This window comes from Pavona decussata, unplaced genomic scaffold (assembly GCF_977016875.1).
Source record: "Pavona decussata unplaced genomic scaffold, jaPavDecu1.1 SCAFFOLD_2, whole genome shotgun sequence".
NCBI classification, from domain to species: Eukaryota; Metazoa; Cnidaria; class Anthozoa; order Scleractinia; family Agariciidae; genus Pavona; species Pavona decussata.
Genome location: NW_028145426.1, coordinates 1,861,631 through 1,870,663, shown reverse-complemented (window position 1 = coordinate 1,870,663; position 9,033 = coordinate 1,861,631).

The window sequence follows — 9,033 nt, the reverse complement described above, 5'->3', positions numbered from 1 at the left end:
CTAACTTTGAAAATTAATGTCATGTGAATCAACCTAGTATTGAAGTCAAGTCAATGCCATGGCCAATATCATAATTCCTTGCAGCATAGACAGGGAACTATGAGTACCTTTTAGGGACTTTCTAATCGCCATTCACAGAGCAGGTTGGATGGTAATTAAAAACACACCCATTAAAATATTTCAATTAAATAAGCAGCAGTGATCTGCATAGAAAAGAAATATAACTTAACAACTATATGCGGATTTTTATTTTCTTGGCAAGAAAAACGCGGGTAATCTTATGTTGTCTTTCATTTCAACTGTTAAACATACTCCATGGGTGCGCACTTCTGTATTAAGAAGTCGGAGGAATACCGGAAGTTTCTGTATTTTCACGAAACTGACATACTGGCGTTTTGTGTTTTAAACTTGTTCTTTTCCCTCCTGGCAACCGTCAGAAATCTTCTTGCCATTCGCTCCCTGTGGAAAGCTTCATCAATACCAGCAAATTTGAAGAAGTTGTATCTCAGTCTCGCTTTCTCTGATCTTGGTGTGGGATTGATTGCGCTGCTAATGTTTGGAGTTATCGTTTCACTGATGTTAAATATGGCAGCGAATGCAAACTACAACTTTGAATTTCTCTGCCCTACAGTATTAACTGTTTGCTATGCTGCTATATATTTGTTAACTTGTGTATCGTTCTTGACAATAACGGCCATCGCTCTTGATAGAGTTCTGGCAATTTCTCTCCACCTCCGATATCAGCAAATTGTTACCTCCGGACGTGTTTATGTGGCGTTGGCGTCTCTATGGTTTACAAGTTGTGTGGCCACTTTAATATTCTTTCTACTTCCAAGCCGCAATAGCATGCTTGTTGCAATCGTTGAAATAATTGGACTTTTCTTAACAGCTGTGGCATATGTTCGTATTTACAAGACTGTAAGACGTCACCGGAAACAAACACAAAGTGAATTTCATCCACAAAACGATCAAAGGAAGAAAGCAGCTCGAGAGAAAAAGTCAACCCTTAGTGCATTAATTATCTATGTTGTTTTTCTGGCTTGTTTTCTCCCAAATTTATGTTGTATAATATTATTAACTGGTGATAGTTTCAGAATTTCGTTCTTGGTTGCTAATCACATTTCAGGCTTTTTGGTTCTTAATTCTTAATTAAATCCCCTTGTTTACTTTTGGCGGTATCGTGAGATTCGGGGAACAGTAAAGAAATTATTCACACTGAAAACTCTGCATGAATAGTTTTCATTATTTAAAAATGATATCTAAAAATTAATTCTCCATGGAGGATTCTTCTCTTTTCATGAGGGAACTTAAGCAACGACGGCGGTGATGGCAACTAGAATGCTACTGAAACAATAGGTCTGATGAGCAAAATCAATCTCTCTGCAGGTTCATTATATGTTTGGTTCATTTCTTTGCCATCGTCACAAAACAACGTGAGATGACCAAATTCAAGGTTTTGTGGCAAACGTGAGTAAACGACGGTGAACTTTTCATTCTCCTTCCTTACTTGAACGCCGTTCCTATTAATTTAATTCTTGGATTCATTGCGCACATTGTGCAAGTTGGACGAATTAGAATAATCGCGAAGTACAAGTAACGCTAACTTATACTTATATTTTCGAGTGATGTTTCCGTTGGCGTTGCCGTCTTTGCTGCTTAAGTTCCCAAATGTCCGTGCTTCCCAACTGATAAACGCAAAAAAAAAAAAAAAAAAAAAGCCACAAATATATTTCTTGAGGTGAAATCTCTACGCAATTTCCTGTTAGACATGATCAGTGGTGAACAAATATTTCAGCAGTATCACTTTTACATTATCTTCATACTTGCTACATGAACCCGTTCTTTTTGGCATAACACATGTTTATTTGAATTTGGTTGATATTTGCATTTAACTTTACTGGTGGACATAACCTTTTGGGATTTATATGTAACCCAAATTGAATTGAAAATGATTATAATAGTTACCACGTTGTTAGCCACCTATATGAGGATATGCGTGATATGCTATAGGGCAAGTAGCAGTAGCATATATCCTTACCTATGATAGTTATAGTTTGAGCGCCGAGTCTTATGCCTCATTCACACAAACTTAACATGTCTAGTTAAACCAGGTTTGACAAAATGAAAGTAAGACAGAAAACTGAAAGACTAAATTTTACATAGTGTTTAAGTAATCTCTCAATTACGCTTCATTGCACTAGAACTGAAGTCGAAAAACACCAGTGAGCAGCTTCTTTTAGGGAAATGACTCATTGTAGTTAACTATATTTGGTGTGAACGGGGCATAAGGCACTTTCAAAATTACTTCTCTGACTTTTGATTAAACCGTTTTACAGGAATAATTTTCTGCGCCAAGCTAGGGCGGATACTATCTTGCAAAAGATATGAGAGAAGCAGGTGAAATCAAAGGAGGAGTTAATGAACTTATTTATTAGCCTTGAGGAAAACACTTTACTGTATGAATATAAAGCGACAGGAGGCCGAAATTGGAAAATAACATTCTTAAAGTTTAATGTGATTCTAGGTTGAAAGCAGGCAAACTAAGTAAAAAAAGAGGCTTCTTTTGAATTTTCGTTTTTTTCTTTATAGGTTTTGTTGAATCTCTTTATAAAATTAACCGTAAAACGTTGCGTTTATACCGCTGAAAATATTCGTCGTTGTGTATTTGAGAAAGCTGTTATTCGAATTAAAATTTTTATTCAAATTCAAATTCAAATTCAAGGCACTTTTACAATTCAAGAGTCAAATATCAAGAAAACAGGAAATGAAAATGAAACATTCGCAACGAAAAAAGGCCACCAACTTAATTACTTTTATAGACGGTTAGCACTTTTTTAGAACATTTAACAAACAGCAAAGACCTTGATGCGGCTTGGAGCATAGATATAAGGAGCATCGTACGATAACATGTTTTGAAAATCATTTGTGTTTGCCATTAATTATTAAACTTTAAACGGGTGGCCAGAGAGGGCCTTTCAATATCAGCTAATAGACCTGAATATTACAGCTCGCCATGGCCGCTCAGTTTTGCGGTCTCAAAATAGGGGAACTTACACAACTTATTCACCTGCACGGAAGTTTGGTGTTGAAGATTTGTGTTTTTAATTTGACGTTCTCGCCTGTGGCAACTCTTGGAAATCTCCTTATTATCCGCGCCGAGCCACTTTAAGTGACTACGGAGACGATTGAAATGCAATTTTGACTACAAAAGCTTCAATTTCATCGGTATGTATTGGGAAAATATTGGTCTCGTCCTTTTTTTGCAAGTTTATGGACCGAGCCGAACTTGCAAAAAAAGGAACTCGACCAATATTTTCCCAATACGGACCTCTTGCTAGTTCAATAACATATATATCCTGCCCGCTCAGCAGCCAATCAGAGCGCGCGTACTATTGTAGCCATATAATAATACAGGTTAATACCATCCGCTTACACAATCTGTGTGCGTTTAACTGAACAAGATCCGCATTTTAATAACCTTACTTTGAAAATTACTGTCATGTGAATCAACTTTGTGAATTGAAGTCAAGTCAATGCCATGGCCAATATCATAATTCCTTGCAGCATAAACAGGGAATTATGAGTACCTTTTAGGGACTGCCTAATCACCGTTCACAGTGTAGGTTGGATGGTAATTAAAAACACACCCATTAAAATATTTCAATTAAATAAGCAGCAGTGATCTGCATAGAAAAGAAATATAACTTAACAACTATATGCGGATTTTTATTTTCTTGGCAAGAAAAACGCGGGTGATCTTATGTTGTCTTTCATTTCAACTGTTAAACATACTCCATGGGTGCGCACTTCTGTATTAAGAAGTCGGAGGAATACCGGAAGCTTCTGTATTTTCACGAAACTGTCATACTAGCGTTTTGTGTTTTAAACTTGTTCTTTTCCCTCCTGGCAACCGTCAGAAATCTTCTTGCCATTCGCTCCCTGTGGAAAGCTTCATCAATACCAGCAAATTTGAAGAAGTTGTATCTCAGTCTCGCTTTCTCTGATCTTGGTGTGGGAATCTTTGCGCAGTTAATATTTGGTGTTAACATTGCGGTAATGTTAAGGAAGGCCTCTAATGGCAGCTATAACTTTCACTTCTTTTGTCCAACGGTTTTAACTTTATGTTATTTCTCTTTATTTCTCCTCGCCTGTGCATCGTTCCTGAATATAATGGCCATTGCTGTTGATAGACTCTTGGCTATTTGTTTGTATCTGCGATATCGAGAACTTGTCACTTTAAAACCTGTTATTACAGCCATGGTGTCTTTATGGCTAATTAGTATTGTGGCTGTTTCACTTTATATTTTACTTTCCAACCGAAGAAGAATTGTGATTGTCATTATGGAAATAGTTGGACTTCTTTTCACAACGAAGGCCTATTATCCCATTCACAAAGTAGCAAGACATCATCACAATCAAATACAAAGCTAAATTGTGGAGTTACTTCGGGAAAAGAAGTCCGATTTCAACGCTTTGCTTGTTTATGCTGTCTTTATATCCCGTTATCTTCTACATTTATGCTCTGCAGTGTTATCAGAAAGTAATGACTCTTTTCAGGCACCTTTTCATGTCACCCTTTTCTTTGTTCTCCTCAACTCATCGCTAAACCCTTTCGTTTACTGTTGGCGATATCGAGAGGTAGCACATTGAAGAAAATGGTTTGCATCACCTTATTGACTTAAAGGTTCGTTTAAACGGTTTCAACGTTTGGTTCAACATGCGGTAAACACTTTGTTGAACCAAATGTTGGGGACGTTGGAACAGGTCGTTCAACATTGTTGAAAGCGTAAACAATGTTGCAAGCGTGTTGAATCAAATTTTAAATTTTAAATAGGTTTAAACTTTCATTCAACATCAATACAAAATTTTCTTTGTTCTCGAAAATGATGAATGGTGTTGAAGCCGTTTTAACACTCCGTTAAACATTTGTCCAACATCCGTTCAATTGATCTCTGTCGTTTTGCGAACACGTGACTGCGATAATTGGGACCGGTGTTTTGAGCAAGTACTAAATTCAATGTAAGCGTTCGTGAAATGTACGAAACATGTCTTAGATAATTTCTAAACATTAAAATCAAATTTGTGTGGAAGCCTTCTTATTTATTATCAAATCCAGGATCGGCTTTTAAACTGAACTGAAGACAAACCAAAAACACAACTGAACAACTGAATAGACGAGTAAACAAATTATGCTGTATGAATGCGTGAATAAATGATCTCGGAGTTTTGGATCATCGTTAACCAGACAGCCTTAAGCCTACCGAGTTTTTGCCTTTCAATATTAGGTAAACTTTAAAACGAAAGAAAGAAGGAACCGGTCTCTGTTGTTATCTTTGGCATACTTAAATAATGCCACAAAACGTTCTATTTTTTTTAGTTGAATGTTCTTTTTATTTGTCATGTCAAGTACACACATATGAAAGGAGCAATTCTTCTTGAACAAGAAATTGGTTATGGGACAGCACCGTGACTTTGGGGTTTCAAATACAAATTTAGATGCCTTTAGTCAGGGTGCGCTGTTTTCATTGCGATTAGTACCGAAGGCTAAGAAACAGAACTGTACAAGAAGCGCTTCCTGCAAAGACGTAATATATAAATTTAGGCAAGTCTAAAAGCATAGCTCCACCATTACTTTTTTAATGGAATTTATATAAGTCCGCTTATCATATGAACGTAACAACCTTACAAAATTCCTCATCTTTTCTGGAGTTATATTTCTTTTTCTGTGCATAGACAGCAAACTGCTTACCAACAATAACAATTAAAATGTTTATAACACTGAGGGCAAAATTGCAGGATGCTAATTGATCGAGACAGACGGCATTTTGCTCTCACGGTATCGATGGTCGTCTTCCCATCATCACTTCATCCTTGTGATGAATTTCGTGAGCATAGTTCAAGAGCAATTTCGTGCCCCCCAAAGATTATTTAAGATTTATAATCAATGTTGCTCCTACTGAAATCTAAATAAACGTTAAGTAAAGGAAAACACAAGGAAATCACTCTTTGTTGCTAGATAGAAATCTTTAAGAGCTTAAATAAGAGTTGTGTGTGTTTACATTTGTGCGAGAGCCGGGCGGTGCGAACAAAACTACCCCGAAACAAAATTTTTAAAAATTGGTTTATCCACGAATAATTGTCCTATCGAAACTATTGAAGTATATTTGTAAAGCTTAAAACACGTAAGTTAAGTAAGTTAAGGAAACATTATTGATTGTTGCTGGGAAACGCATTAGACTTGTAAATGGCTAGCGAGTTGCCTAAATTGGTAAGAGTTGCGTTCAAGTTAACAGAGAGAGAGAGAGAGAGAGAAAGAAAAATTCTCTGTCGTTTGCTCATGTTCTCCACAAAACCTTGAATTAGGTCATTTCACGTTGTTGTTTTGCGGAGGACGGGAAAGAAATGTCAAATATTTAAAATACACGTGCAGAGAGATTGCTTTTGTTCATTGTTCATTTGCAGCGTTGTCGCTGCCGTCGTCGTTGCTCAACAGGGTTCCCTGACATATTTGGCGCTTGGATAAAAATGTCTGAAAAATCATAACTCAGTCAATATTGCTCCTACTAAAATAATTATGGCTTTTACAGAAACCTTAATCTTAAACCTTGGTTTTTGACCCAAAATATCAAACGCATGGCGCAAACGCATTGCATGTACACGGCTCCAAAACAAAACGTTCAAACTAAAATAATTTCTCTACAAATATCGAAACAATTAAACTATCTGTGTAAAACTTGAAACACATAACATAAAAAAAATTATCGATTGTCACGGTTGCCTGGGAGAAAGCATTTTCGTTTACAAATGATTTGTAAAGGGCCGTCGAATTACAGGTAAACAATACTAAACATGACATTAAATATTTTTTGCGAGAGCAAGTTAGCGGCCCGGGGGAAAATGTTTATATGTTTATTGGAAATCAAAACTGTGTCAATTCGGCTCCTATAGTAATAATTCTAGTCTCTAAATAAACGTTAAGAAAAGAAGAATAAAGGAAATTAGTCTTTTAGTGTTTGGTAGAATTATTTCAGAGCTTTTAAACTTGTGTTTACAAACACATGAGAGCGGCCGGCCGTGCCATGGGTGCCAATGAAAAAACACGGCCACGAAACAAAATGTTAAAAATATTAACTTCTTCTCGAACATTGGTGATATCGAAAGCGAATAAAGTGTCTCTGTAAACCGGTGATATAGGCAAATATGAGGCTTCTTTAAACTTACTTTTCTGGCCGGCCTGCTCTTGCTATCCGTCGTTCTCTTTTCAAGTTGAACTTTGCTTAATCGTCTCCGTTTTTTTGTTTTCTTTCTCTCTCTCTTTCTCTTCGATTCTTTCCACTTTTGTCGAAATATCCAACGGATACATATAAATTGACTTTGTATTCTGTGCTCTTTAAATCATTTCTGTTGTTTTTTCTGAAACGCATCTTCCAAACACGGGCGCATTAGCATTGTGGGATTGCGTACGGATGTACGGAAGGACGAAAGTGACGTCATAACCAAACCAAAATTTCTCGCATTCACGGGTTACCAAAATCTTTTAGCTATGGAGCTTCGCGCGCGTGCCTTTGCAGTGCGAGGACTTGGATAACGTTTATTATAACGTATTTAGACCTATCACTGCATTGCAAAAACATCTGACGAAGTTAAGGGCAGAGACGAACCTGGCGAAAAAGCGAGAGCAGTTTATAGTTCATTACATGCAAGATAAAATTCTGCGTTCCTTCAACTCTATCAAGTTATTAGCCCAGGCACTTATTGATATATATCGATCAAAGTTAGAAGCTGTGCACAGGCAATTACGGGCAATTTGCGTATTGACAACACCTTTCAATTCCTGCTTAATGATAAAACTCAATTAAACCTAGACAAAAGATTTTTACTGGCTGTTCATCAATGGCAGCCCCCGCTGTCATGCTGGCCCGATGAAATGGAGCAGGTCTTTATCAGTAAGCGAACAAATTTTTACTTAATTGAAGACAACCTGTAAAGAGAATATACTCAAGGGTTCCATCTCAAATTCATACACAGAATCATTGTAACTAAGAAAGAATTACGCAGATTTGGAATAAAGGATGACGATGAGTGCTTCTATTGTGGTGACCCTGACTCTATTGATCATTCGTTTTTCCATCGTCACTTCACAAACATAAGGTGTTTATAACTAATGTAATTCAATGGTTCAAAAACTCAAATAATTCACATTTCTACCTGTCGATAGAAGAAACGCTCTTCGGGGTGCTTTCCATCAAACATGGGAAAAAATTACCAGAAAGTTTAATTTTAATCATGCGATATTATATTTACACTCGTAAGCTCGTTCTCAAGCAATAATTCTTGAAGGCCTCAAAAATGATATTACTCAGTCTCAAATATCAAACAGAAAGCTTTTCATAACTTCAGATCCTTAATACTCCCCTTAAAGGACGCTCTTATCTATTGAACATGTCCTTCACCGTGTACATTTATTATTAGAAATATTTGTAACAAGATGTTAATGTTGGATTGCATGTAAATGGTTGTTGTGAAATAAAGTTTATTATTATATTTAAAAAAAGATCAAATTCTAAGTACCAGGCCACTTATATCGGTTAGAATGGCGGAAATTTGAACATACGACTGTCTGAACACGGACGAGCGACTACAAATAGTAACCTGAACAATCACAAACAAACTGAAACAAAACAAAACAAAAACTAACAACAACAACAACAACAACAAGAACCCGCACATATCATCGACTGCAGACTACTATCACTCTGATAAGCTGGTTCACTAACTTCGAACAACATTAGGGAACTTACGCAATGCGATGACAACGACAACGCCGCAAAACAATAGGTTCAATTAGCAAAAACAATCGTTCTGCATGTGTGTTTTACATTTTGGTACGCTTCTTTCCCGTCCTCTGCAAAACAAAGGTAGCTTCAGTTAAGCCGGCGACACAATTGGCGATTTTATACGCCGATCGCGGCGAATTTGATCACCAGCGAAAATCGCTTGCGATTTTCGCCCCCGATTAATGCGGACACACTT